At 33.9% G+C, this 14,340-nt stretch overlaps 1 protein-coding gene and 1 long non-coding RNA gene across 5 annotated transcripts in view; one reads left to right on the forward strand and one right to left on the reverse strand.

Moving 5' to 3' along the window:
* LOC115441223 (trehalase) overlaps positions 1-14,340 on the forward strand; it is a 90,926-nt gene that overhangs the window by 75,415 nt on the left and 1,171 nt on the right. The gene's annotated exons all lie outside the window — the stretch shown is intronic.
* LOC119189560 lies at positions 548-10,571 on the reverse strand. Its single transcript, XR_005112470.1, has 2 exons — positions 10,333-10,571; positions 548-7,661 (listed from the first exon to the last, which is right to left on the reverse strand). It is a non-coding gene; the product is annotated as an uncharacterized LOC119189560 (long non-coding RNA).

Consider the following 14,340-nt stretch of genomic DNA (forward strand, 5'->3'; position numbering starts at 1 on the left):
GCGGGCAAGCCTGTCGCCATATAAGTCACCAATTCCGCACTCCGGACTGAGTAAAAACCCTATATCACTTTGCCGAACCTGGGAATTGAACCCCAGAGCTCAGAGCGCTGTCGTATCGCTCACGCGTGCGTAATTCAATTATGTCTTCTAGCTAGTTGATTACATCGTTATACGGCAAGACACTACTATAGTTATATGTCGAGTGAGAATATGTTACATGGTTCCGTACATTTTACACTAGGGGTCGCCAGTTACTTCACACGTTTAGAATTTGGCGTATCGAATAAAAAAAATTGTGTTTATCCTTTCTCAGGGCATAAGCTTGCTCTGGACAAAATTTTATCCATTTTTTTAGTTATTTATCCATGAAGTCTTTTAGGCGATTGGTATTACTTGCGAACTTGTGACAACCCATACTTGAAACAACTATCCTCAACAAACATTTGTCTCAGTACGGACATTAACTTACATAAAACAATAATTATTAAAATAGGGCCTTCTGGTCCTTACACATTACCATAAACATATTTAATAAAACCCAATTAATACAATAAACAATTTATTCAATCATAGACAATAATCATTCGCGTACAATACTTCATGCGTTTAGATCCAGTATTCGCCATTTTTTAGATAAATTTTATAAGCTTTCTTTATTTTTACTTACTTAAATAGCGGGTTGAACAGGCGAAAAATTCTTATAACAAAACATGCATTTATTCAAATTTCCATGAAGGTTTTTCTAGATACGCGCGGAACGCTCAAGCGTGCAATTTGCAGCACTTAGCCAGCCTAGATTAATAGCATCAGATCTTGTAGACTTCCTACTTGCGTTTCCTGTCGGTTGCGGCGGACGAATCCGGATAATATTCATTGTGTTGCGCTATCCGCCTGATAGCTAAAGCGGGATATCAGTGGCTTGTTTACTGGAGTATTATTTACTTCCAAAACAAGTATCATATTAAGAAGTTGTCATTTGTTGTGTACAATCCAGTGCAATATAGTGTATTCTTGGTTGTGTTGCTTAACGTTTGGAAGGCAATTATATCTAAGCGACAAACAGTTAACTTCTGAGTACAACGATTTAAAATTATGATTTTAATTAGAAATTTCATGATAATTAAACTATTTATGTTACAAAAAAATGTGTTATGATATTAAAATTGTCCTAGGGCTATAAAACCTAGATCAAACAACGCAGAGAAATCTGACGAATTCAAATATATAACTAACTTTCGGTGCATTTATGACTTAGACATTACCTTTTAAGCGGTTCTATTTATGTACAATCGAGTTCGTCTCGTGGGAATTTGAACAAAACATAATCATCCTTACACCAATTCAATTGAGATTTAATAAGACTTTGTTTAGATTTCTTATTAAGGCTTATAAAAGCAATTTTTAAATCTGAACAAGAACGGCCAATTATTGAACCGAATATGCAGTTTGTGTCGGTCAGACCAAATTGCGGGGTGTAAAAAATAACTGGAAATAGTTCCTTGGAATTAAAGACCATCTGTTCTTTCTACGTACATCCACTAAACCAATATATTGAGCATATCAGTACACTATAGTACCGTATGATTTCTCATAGCATTTTACTTTCTAACGTTTGAATTCTACGAATGGCGCAAATAGTAATGTTGCCTCCGTTTTCTTAACCAACATTTCTACTTCTATGTTGAACCTCAGTTTATTTAAGGATAAATTCTTAGTTGATTTATTACTACGTTCTGTTCCTAGGTCAATTATCGTAGACATGGTTAAAAATCGGTTTTAATGACTTCTGAATCACATTCCCAAATCAGATCATGTACCTAATAAGAGCAACATTATTATAAAGACTTGAAGAGAAGCCGTCTTTTAGATACGATACAGCCAAGAAAATATATGGCCCAGTGACAATCGAATATTCTTATCCATTAGGGAATCTACATGAGTAATGTAAAGTGATCGCATGAGTCAAGACCTCGGAGGATGCACCGCCCACACCAGCGAATTAAAATCTATTTCTGTACGCTCTACTTTCCACAGATCAAGTTTTATTCATGGTAACATGACAAAATAAATAAAAAAAAAAAAATTTTAATAGTCATTAATTATTATCATATTTTTCTCATTAACTTTGCATACAGTTCCTCAGACACCTCAGACCTGCAATCAACTTACCATATAGTTTTTTATCCTGATACAGCATAGTAACACTCCAGTGTTACTCTGGTGAGGTCCACCTCATGAATATTAAAAGACAAACCAACCAACAAGAGCCATCACATCTCTTTATTAACACAAAAGTTCCGTAGTCTATCATAGCATGACTTATTAAAAGTATACATTAGTGACCCAAGAATACAACATGTCGAAACAAGGCTTTATGTTGAGATTCTTATCATGTAGTACATGTTTCGGGTGATATCCATGTTTTACACCCTACAGTATTTTTTTTATTCCTTTGAATGACGAGACGAGCTTGCTATTCGCCTAATGGTAAGCGATACGACCGCCCATAAACAGAAGATACACTATCCAACACCTTAAATTGCAAAGTATTGTTTGGTATTCCACTGCGCTCGCCATCCTGAGACATGAGATGTTAAGTCTTATTATGTCCAGTAGTAGTATTACCATATTAATTGTAATAAATATGCTTCCGTTCAAGTCCCAGAGGTAGTAACCTCTCGTACGCGTGCATGCTGAGAATAAACTCGCTTCTAATAATACTCTTCCTGCAATAAACCATGATTTGTGCGTCCTCCCGGCCATGACATTGTGCATGGCATTTATTACGCAAGTATATCACCTCTACTATCCCACTACATGGAATACATCTGTTCCTTTCTGCTAGATTATCATTGTTCTAGAATTCATCTCTATTGTTCTATTTTCCGATGGATTATCACTGATTATTTTTTAACTTTGCCGAATCATGAGACGATCTTGTCGCTTGTATAATGCTAATTTATCCAAATTCGAATAATATGCGATATGTCATACATATTTAAAATAAGCACTTTTTTCTATGTTTTTTTAATCTAGTTAATTTTTTTGAAAAAATATTTCGCTTAATACAATTAGCCTTTCAACCGATATAATTATTAAATACAAAATTAATTTCAGAATATTTCTTCTTGCAAATATTTGGATGTTTGTGAAAAGGAAATTCAAAAACAGCTGAAGAGATTTGGATAGAATTTGTCACATGGATTGACCGTGTCCTGGATTAACACATAGGCTATTTAATATCCCAGTAATTTGCTCCCATGGGAAATAACTATTTTATCTGATTTTTAAATTTATAGCGCTGGCGTTGTTATGTTTTAGTCTGGAATTCGTCCCCAAAATGGCGATAGGCTCGCACTTTCATGGGACGGAATGCGTACGAAAAAGTGAGTGTATCAGTTGCGTCTCTGTCTACCCCGTCATAAAGGCGTGCGTGTATAATCAGTAATTACGTAAAATTAATTATAAATATAACTGAGGTAAACAAGGATCATGATGCAAATATCCGATCTGACGTAATTGTGCACTTTCGCTTAGGAAATTAGCCTTCTCGTCAGGTTTTAAGGCAACCGGGTTTCCCAACTGAATGCCTGAGCATTTCTTAAGGAAATAACTTCATTATTGACTGCCTAGTGCTTCAGTGGCGTGGTTGTTTTGTGTGCGGTACTTCTGAGGTCTCGAGTTGGCAAATCGGGTAGGGCAAAGTGATGAGTTTTTCCTCCCTGGGTAATGAGTGTATATGGCTTTTTAAATAAAAAGCTCTGAGGACTTTTATAACTAGACTCAAATGCAAGACTTAGCTTGATCATCCTTATCTACCTTATGGCTCATTCCTTGATTCCCTGTTTTTTCTTTGCAACAATTGAATTATGTATTTCAATAAAAAAAAAACAATAATCCCGAAAGATAAATAAAGGGGGAATCATGAATATCTTCTAATATTTACCAACATGAAATTTTTATATAATGTTTTTCATCGTAAGTTAAGACTGGACTTGTAATAGTAAACTATATTATAAATATACATGTAGAGTTCGTAATTACTATTTATAATATCCCAGTATAATTACCTACATAGTCGGAAGTTAAAACCATAATAAAATGAACATAGTAACAACATATTGGCTTGTAAACTCATCTCATTTATGATCGGTAATGGAAGGCTTGAGCAGTATAAACGACTACATGTTCCTCGCGACGTCGCACTCGTGAAAAACCTTGATATAAGTTAAATTAGTTAGCAGCGACATCTGTACGAAGCCAGCACTATTTATTTAAATATAAATTCAAATAGTTGCCAGTAAATTACCGAAATAAAAGTCTAAATTTTAACCCAGGATATGGTCTATCCGTCTGTTAAATTTCATCTAAATCCGTTCAGTAGTTTCTGCGTTTACTTCTAACAAACATACAAACATCTTCATATATATTAGTAAGATATGACCAGTAGCACGCGACTTCGCGTACTGGCAAGTGAGCTCACTGAATAACGTTTTCAATCACATTGTCTCGGTAATCGAATCTAGACCTTACGTATTCCGAAGCGAAAACTAGTGTCTAGAGCAATGTCGTGTTGTAGGCAATTGTGTATTACCTGTGTTATATTTGTGTCGTAAGCTATTTATTAGCCTATTAATCCCTCATGGTTATAAAGAACATTTTATCTTTAGCATCAAGTAAATACAATTTGCACAATATTTGCTTTTACTTCATATACTTTTGCATTATATGCTCCACGTATTGTCGCCAATCTAATATTAACGTTGTAAATAATGTCAATAAAGGCGATATTGCTTTGTACAAATGGCGCAAATATGTACAAACACTGAAATGTAATGAATTATAACTCTTATGTAAATCATCAGAATAAGGTTCATTTTGTAATGTCATATATTTGATGGCTACGCGGTGTTATACGTACAAGTAATGTCCGTGTTTGAAGGAAATTATTTATTCTACGACATCCTAAATATCAATGGAATGCTGTGTAGTACTTTGGAGATTGCTTGATTATAGCAGTTATAAACAAAAGAATACTCGTACAGTTAGCTCTGGAAGGAATAGAATCCACTATAAATCGTTTCACAACTTAATGCTGTGTCACATAGGCTACGACGGTTCTGTAAAATACAACATCTTAACATTCTAGAAACGATCACAAATATCTTTTAATTTCTCAAAGTCGGTTCAGTAGTGTAGCTTTGAGGCCGTAACAAACAAAACAACGCATTTATTATGTGGAAGCCTAAAAGGCTATCATATCTAAGCGACAATCAGTAAACCTTTAAGTAAATCTATTTAAATTTTTGATTTTAATAAGAAAATTCATAACAATTAAACTATTTACTTTATAAACTTCAAGTCTAGTAATATAAAAATATCCTAGACATACAAAACAAAATGAATGACCGAGCAATGTAGTAAGTCTGGTAATTCCAAATGCGGACATAACATTTTCGACACATTTGTCGCTTAGATATAACTGCCTTTCAAGCGTTGTTATTAATATTAATGTATATTTTACTATATGCGATTCTGTTTTTTGTTCACATACATTCGATCTATCAAATAATAAATAAAATTAATGTATTAGGCAAACAATAAAACATTGGACAATAAATCGTAATGGTAATTCGCAAAAACTATTTCGTTGCATACGATAATAAGGGAAAAGACACACACTTACTCATACCTTCTATCCCCGAAGACCTATACAACTAATTGACATGCTTCTTCCGTCCAGTACAGTCCAGTCTACATTGCAATGCTATATACAAGGGCTTTTTTCTAATGTTTCCAATTAGGCTTTACAATAATCAACAGATGTTATTTGTGTCTCGCATAGGGTTAACGGGGGACGCGAGGTTCCGCTATTTTATACGTAATCCCCCCCCCCCCCCTTCTATGCAAGGGTTGCGAGCGCCTAAAGCACTCTCTAAAAAGTCTGGTATGTTTGTATAAGCCAGCCCTTGCCAGGCTAACAAACGTATTGTCAAATTAAAAAAAAATAGTGCTATACGGTGCTATATACTATGAACGGATGTGGTACCCGATCTGCATTCAGTTTTAACCAGTTACGCGAGAGTTAACAGCAACCTCGTCTAACAATACGTTAATTACCTGTGAACGCGAGGTCTCCGCGCATCCCTGCATTGTAATATGCGGGCTAAGGTATAGACTGAAGGTTCATTTTACCCTCAACGAATCTATACAAGGTCTCCACACAGTAAGAGTCGTAAAAGAATAGTAAAAATGTATAGTTGCCAACAGACTTTAAGAAAATATTCCGCCTTCACCCGTCACTGTGACTCCTGTAAGTTGGAGTCGATAGGTAGCATTGCAAGCATGAAGCCATCATCCACTAAACAACTAAAATTAAATTTAGCTTAGCTCGCATAGTTGAGCCAATTTTTCATACATGTCCGTCCACCGCAAACTATGCCACGTGTATAAAGACTGGCTTATATATGCGAGCTAAGGAAAACTAAGTTTAGTTGGCGGTGGACGATCGGCTTGAGGCTCAGTAATCCTTTGGCCTTAGTTCTAGATACTTCTGAGAAAAATAATATCAAAGCATCAGTCTCGGTTCAAACGTTTTTACATTTGCAAACTTGTTTGCTCTTTTCTGACAAAATATGTATACAAAATATTGTTTGAATTGAGATCTAATTAATGTATAACATTTTACGTATCCAATATAGTAATTCATTTCAAAACCTCTTCTCTCCCATCACTTGTACCACATAAGGCATCCAAAGCAAAATAAAGCTTACCTCTATTTACATAGAGTCCATGTTTACATAAAATTTTACACAATACAATAATACCTCTACAATCTTGTGACGTTTATCTGTTGTACATAAATTACCTATTGTTACAAATGTAACAACACATTGTGTATTAAAAGCTTTTATTGCAATACATAATCACGAATATTGTTATTGCAATAGATGCTATAGAGTTTTAACGTAAAGATTAGCAAGAATTGTAAAAAAATAAGTTGTATAGGGACGTCACGCAGCGTAGTATGAAAAAAATATGAAAGACAAAAAATCTTAAGGCAATTTCACGGGACCTAAAAATAAATATTCTCTAGAAACAATCACAATATTAAAATAAATCGGGTTTTAAAAAATGTAAGCACCATCAAATCTTTTAAGTTTGACCTTTTTGTACGTCTGAAAATGTTTAAATACGAATATTTTTATCCGATATGTATATAGTTTATACACACATAATACTTGTTTCGTAATGTATTTAAGACTTGTAGTTACCTATTCAATTGCCTTTTAATAACACAACTGTAGTGTACAGTTCTGAAGGAAAAAATATAGTAGGAAGGTGACTTGTTAGCGTGTTCTTAGTAAACTTCAATCATGGTCTTATTTTAAAACCCATGTGGTTAAATAAGTCGTTGAAGCGAAATAAAACGCAAGAAAAAATAAATATTTATTTTTAAAAATTAACTTAAGAATGCTGTTCGTTGATTATAATATTGTATTCAACGCAGTGTAATTTAAAAACAGTCCTATTGTTTTAAAGTAATAAAATCGTACCATTTACCTTACCTTTGAGATCTATAAGAAATACCAAATAAATTGTGATATTAAATAACTTATAGATTTGCAGATTCCCTCACTCATACAGGCAGGCGTAATAATCTGAAATGATATAATTATAAGTTCAGTATAATTTTATATAACTACTAGCTATGCCCGTAGCTTCACCCCTGTGCAAATCAATTGTCACAAAGTTTTCCAAACACAACAAAACCACGCGACCTCTTCAACAGTAATTATATTTCAATCAATTTAAATAAAACTGTAATGTACTAATAACCTAAACCTGCCTCAAGAATTACACGATCTTTTAGTAAAAACCTTACAAAAATCCGTTCAATAGATTTTGAGAAAATTTATCACAAACAGACAGCTTTTAGGGAGTTTCGTTTATAATATTTGTAGATTACGGAGCAAGCAAGTCACTCGTCCGATTTAAGACTTACTTTGGATTAAAAACTTTATGAAATTCCCCATACCAATAACATGACCTTGTAAGCTGACGTGTTAAAGTGACAAATACAACCCAATGTCACGCAGCACACCAAATAATAGCTTACGTCTCTACAGTTTTGTAGGCGTGTTTACCATCACGTCTTTTCACATGCAATTGTATAAAAACATTTAATTTTAGGAATTTTAGATGACGAATTAAATTTTGTCATTACTCACGTCACGTCACAATAACAGGGATTTTTATTTATTATCCTCAAAATAGTTTCCTCGTTCGTTTGAAGGTATTCAATATATTTGTAAATAACTATATTAACTGTAGAAAATTCAAATGTCGTTAAGATTACGACGACTTTACAGAAGAGCCGAAAACAACATTTTCATTTTACTTCACTTCTGTTCCTATCATGACAGATATTTAATTATAAATATAGTCAAATAATTTAGAAACTCTAAATTATTTCAAGAATATATCTCTACCTCGTCATAGATAGATACAGATATTGATTCGGATAAACAATAACGCGTGTCAATTTACTATATAAAATATTAGTTAAACGTTTCGTAAAATAATTTTTATATCTCATTGTTATATATCGGCAGTCGTTCAAGTCAAGAAGCTATATTCGCTTCACTAAATACAGCTACAAATAATAAAAATAATTCATAAAATGATTACAACCGATAACTGGTAGAAATATCTGTACAAAAACAATATTAGCGCGTTTGCGAACCGTGAAGATGTAATTGAGTGGATCGACATTATTCGCTGATGGTTAACAGTTTCTATATTTCAAGCAGGACTATGCTTAGTAATAGCTTATTGATAGACGTAGGATATATTTTACAGGGTCATTTTGACATTTTGTTACTACATGAAACCACATACTCGTCTGCACCTTTGCTAACATTGTGCCAAAAATCTTCCAGTAATAACGAATATTTTAACGAAAAATCCTGGGATTAGTTTTTTGATTTTTTGATCATTTTGTAGCCTAATACGAATATAGCGTGTGCGTTAGTGTATTTTTGACTGAAAGTATGATGTCGTTGCTGCAGCGAAGTTGTAGAGACAACTGTGTGTCTCTTAGAGTAGCAATAGTGGCTTTAGAGCGTGTAAAATTAAAATTATTTGTTATAAATATTTATTATGTTCGAAACTTACACTTTTTTATTTTACATCTACGGCTCAAGTAACTTATTGTAAAGTTTTATTTCCAAGTAGATAATTATGTGGTTTCATTTAGTAATGCGATGTAAAAAGGACCCTGTATGTCCGCCCGGCGACCACAGTTCACAAGGTGTTAAAACCCGCTATAGTGGCCCACGTGTGTCACGTTTCGGGATCAGCCTGTGTATATTCGGTTTCAACAGGCCGGCATAATTGTGTCGACTGTCGAGGGGTAATCATCTCTCGTCAGTCGACATTCTATTGGACCCCACTCCTTTTAACACCCATGTAGTATAACCGGCAAACATTTTCAGAACATAATGGCCCGCCACACGTCAGTATACCGAAGTGGTTTGCCGGATGTTATAACTAAGGATAAAAATTAGCCTATAGCATACAGACATAATGTAACTCGCTATTAGTGAAAGAATTTTTAAAATCGGTTCAATAGCTTTGGAGTTATGGCGTTCAAAAATGCTTCAATTTATTAGTATAGATAATTATTGCTACCATAAAAACATGTACTGAAAACTGCATAAAAATATGTACATTATGGAATAGATTTATTAGAATAGTTAAATATTTATTGCTAACATAAATACATGTACTGAAAACTACACAAAATTACTTATATTACTGACCCACTAATTTAAATTGTTGCAGTAGTTCGAACCTATTTTCAAGTCGTTAGATAACAAAATGAAATATATTAGTTCCTCGAACAAGGACGTGACTTAATAAGTAATTCTATTTACTTGACTAATTTTGGTAGGTATGTCGAGGTTATATTTGCAAAGAGAATTGTTAAAGTTAAGCAAAAAATACTTTGTAACAGTTAGAAGTACTCAGTTCACTATTCGGGTCAGATATAAGAGTAAAAATTAAAGGCATTAAGTCCGCCTTTGTACTCATTGTATTTAAATCTAATTAATAAATAAAAATAAAAAAAAAATCACTTCGAATTGATAACCTCCTCCTTTATTTTAAGTCGGTTAAAAATGAAAAACACATAATCACACTTCACCAAAAACGTAGTCGGACATTATATGAATTCAATAAGGTAAAACTATTAATCCCTTTTCTATAAAAAAGTTAGTTTTTCTTAACATTGTATATTTTGGAATTTGGCCCTAATGTGACAAACCTCACCTCTATCATCTCACTTAACAAACTGCACACACTAATTCACCTCTGCTTACCCCTAAAGGGATTCAGGCGTGATGTTATGTTATGGTTAAACTTCGTTTCAAGTACTGATATCACTCTTAGCTCATGTTTTGCTTGAAAAATGTTCATTATTTACATTATTTTAGATAACGTATTTTTCCTATATATTCGTTTTATGTAAATATTTTTCTAGCATATAATGTAAACAAATACATAATTATTCTCACCTTGATAGAGATAAGACACTATGATTATAAATTTACATAATTATGTATTTATTAAGTCTACGTATTTTATTTGTACAATAATGTTTAAAAATAATTCGCGGTAAATAAATGTGAAAAGTAACTCACGTCATTCCAGCGCGGTGGTCTCGAGTGAACTAATGTTACTAGCGAATGTTCGCAGATCTCTATGCGTATGCGCATTCAATTTGTTACAGTACGCGTAGGGTTGCTTCGGCATGTTTTTCCCGAATTTTTCCTTATGTGAAGTGGGTGATTGGAATATGAAATGGTTACAGATACTTGTTTTGGCAAACATTCTGGTTGCGCATATGTGGTGTGTGTTCGGAAAAAACAGTGTTACTATAAAAAAAAAAATTGGTTATTAATTTTATGAGTTATCTATGAGTATTGTGAAAATATACTTCACATAAAAATAAAAAAAAACAACTGGTGCACTCTCAATCTCCAACCTTTTTTCAAACTCCTTATAATTGTAATTCTAAATAAAAAAAAAATTAAGTGGTCATGATTCGGTGTCACTGTTATACCTAACATTTACTTTACGCATTTTCCAGTTAAATAATATACTCTTTCAATCTGTCACGTGCCAAGTACCAACCCTAGCATATAATTTGCAATAGTATGCGCCTGTTTTTGTCGCGATCACTGAACTAAATCGGGAGATATGTAACAAGTCTAAATAACGTTACAATTACTTTTTATTAACGCATTGTTGATTTAAAATGTTCAGTTATTTTTGAAACTTATTAAATTCTCTTCGCTTGATTCACGTTTTCTTGGAATAAATATCACTGCATTTCTATATGTTTTTAATCAAAATTATTCAGCGGTATTCACATTAAATTATACTGTCGTCACTATAAAAAAAAGTTTGTCTGTTTATTGCGTCTGCGCACATCTTTAAAACTACTAACAGATTTTCATGTAGTTTTCTCTGTAAGCGTATAATAGACAGCGGAATTTAGGATTTCATTTTATCATAAGACGGATAATTTATAGTAATTGTAAAAATGCTACGACATTGTTTTTTTTATATGTTGTGTATCCCTCATTGGAGGTCCTTAAATAAATAAATAAAAATTATACATATCATAGGTTCCAGTTGTGTCTTTATATTGCTTATAAAACACACTTACATATTAAAAATACAGTGTAAGATGAAAGGTAAACATAGGTGTAGCAAACGACATCTGCGCAGCATCTGTCAGACAAACATGTTTATCGAACACAAACATACAAGTTCTTGAATACAGTGATACGCTACTAATATCTTACTAATGTTTACGTATTATAAAAGTCCTTTGCCTTGTCTGTCTGAATGCGAAACTCAAAAACTACTGAAGATTTTCATAGAGATTTCATATGAGTGATTTGTGAAGGTTTTTGTGTGTAATAAATATTTTCTACCAGTGCGACACTGGGGCGGGCCGCTAGTATTGAAAGGGCCTATGCACATAGCACATTTTTATATGTAATATAGAAAACTGTGCGCTTTCATCACTCTTTAACAGTAGTAGATAGGCACTAACTGTGGAAGTTTCTGAAGATACACACAAATACACAACATCACACATTTTATCCCTGAAGGGGTATGCAGAGGCGCAACCAGGGCACCCACTTTTCGCCAGGTGTGTTCCATCCCATGATGTGATAGGGGGCGAATTTATCGCCATATCGGGCACAAATTCCAAACTCCGGGCTGATACTGAGCAGAAAAACCCAAATATCACTTTGCACGATCCGGGATTCGAACCCACGACCTCAGAGCGCTGCCGTACCGCGCGTGCAGTACAACTACGCCACGGAGGCAGTCTGAAGATATAAAGTCTAAAGTTTATGAAGATATTTGTACATTTGTTAGAAGTAAACGTTGAAATTGCTCAGTCGACACCAATCGTATTTCTAATGTAGTACATTTCCAATATTTCCAACTGTGCTCTATTTTTCCCTTTGATTAATTTCGTTGCGGGATACAGACAGATTAGTGTTCCCTGAGGCTTGTATTTCTAATAATGTAAATTTCCAATTTATCTATCTCTTTCCTAACCTTCTATTTGATAAATTTCATTGCGGAATTGACAGATTAATGTTCCCTAAAAGGTACTGAGCTTCATCGCTCCGTGTCATGAAATGCCACTGCTGATCCTGGCTTACAAGAGTTGTAGTGGCAGAAGGGAGAGCGGGAAAGTCTCCAACGTCAATCTCCTCTAACCCACATCACGACAAATTCTACCCTGGTAATCGATAAAGCAGTAAGTCAGAAAAGCCGGTTCTGGTCTATTTCATGGTTTACTGGATTATCATATCGTTCGTACTGTTTATCAAATAAGACAATGCATTTCTAATTTACATAGATGTATGAAATCTTAATAGGAAGAAAATTCATTTAACGTGCATTCCAAATGAGTAATAAAATGGCCGCCTTTGACTAAACCCAGCCGATTACCACGGCAGAATGTCGTCGATAACGATCAAACTGTTGAATTTGGCGGCAAAATGTGCTCCGTTGGAATGGAATTCATTTTCGGCAATATTGTACCTATTGGACAACGTTTTATCCGTTACCAAGTCGTGTGGTCCGCATGTATAGAACAAAGAAAAACCACGCTTTGATAAATTATTTGTAATTTCTCATACACTAGAAGATTTTTATGAGTATAAGAGATTTGTAAAATGATGTCACGCTAATATATTGCCTTATTCTTGTTTTTTTGTACGGTTTTCATTCTTTTGTTACTGAAATAAATGTCATCGACAATTTGAAGGTTGTAAAACATAGTGTTATATGGTCTTTGGTTGTAACCAAATAGAAGTGTTTATAATTTCATTTTTAAACATGTTGCTTCATAAATAATAAAATTATATCTTCTATATTCTATTATAATGTTATTATTAAAAGATGTTATGTAACTTACGTAATACATTATGTTTTACCTCAATAACATTATTTGCATAATAGATATTAAAACACAATCTTAGAAGTTATTTAAACCTTCCGTGTAGCAAACTCGTATCCAGTTATAACTTTGTAAACAAGTCTCTGGTTTGATTCTTGCATTGGAATAAATTTGCTATTAATATATTAACCCCCTTATTTATAGATGTTATTTATCTAAGCTCTATCTTTGCTGTGATAACAAGTCTGTTTCTCAGTTCTGACGGCATGACAGTCTTCTCAATGCTGACGGCATGGCAGCCTTCACAGTGCGTAGACATAGGGCCGTTGTGATTGGCTAATATTGAGATACAACTTGAATTTAGTTGACTGTCAGATAAAAAAAGCTGAATTAACAGCAAGCTGGGGCCTTATTCTCTATCCCGCACGTTATTTTAACAGTGTGTAACAAGCACGAAACACAACGCATCATGTTCTCCTGAACATGATGCGTTGTGTTACGTGCTTGTAACACAACGCATCATGTTCAGGAGAACATGATGCGTTCTATAGTCCTCTATAGAAATTTGGCTTACAGAATACCATTCCACGCACATTTCTCGAAGATAACATGACACGGCCGCGTTACGCGTTTACACTACCATACAGAATAAGGGCCCAGTTACATAAACAAAGCTGAGGAACAGACTTGTAATCACAGCAATGCTCCGTTCTTAGATAAATAACGTCTATGAATAAAACGGTAAGAGTAGACTGCAATTAAATATATGGTCGATTATTGCGAAGTGACCAATGCCAAAATCAGATCCGTGGCTATCCAATTGTTACTCATGTATAAAATCAACA

This window comes from Manduca sexta, chromosome 3, assembly GCF_014839805.1.
Source record: "Manduca sexta isolate Smith_Timp_Sample1 chromosome 3, JHU_Msex_v1.0, whole genome shotgun sequence".
Classification (NCBI taxonomy): Eukaryota; Metazoa; Arthropoda; class Insecta; order Lepidoptera; family Sphingidae; genus Manduca; species Manduca sexta.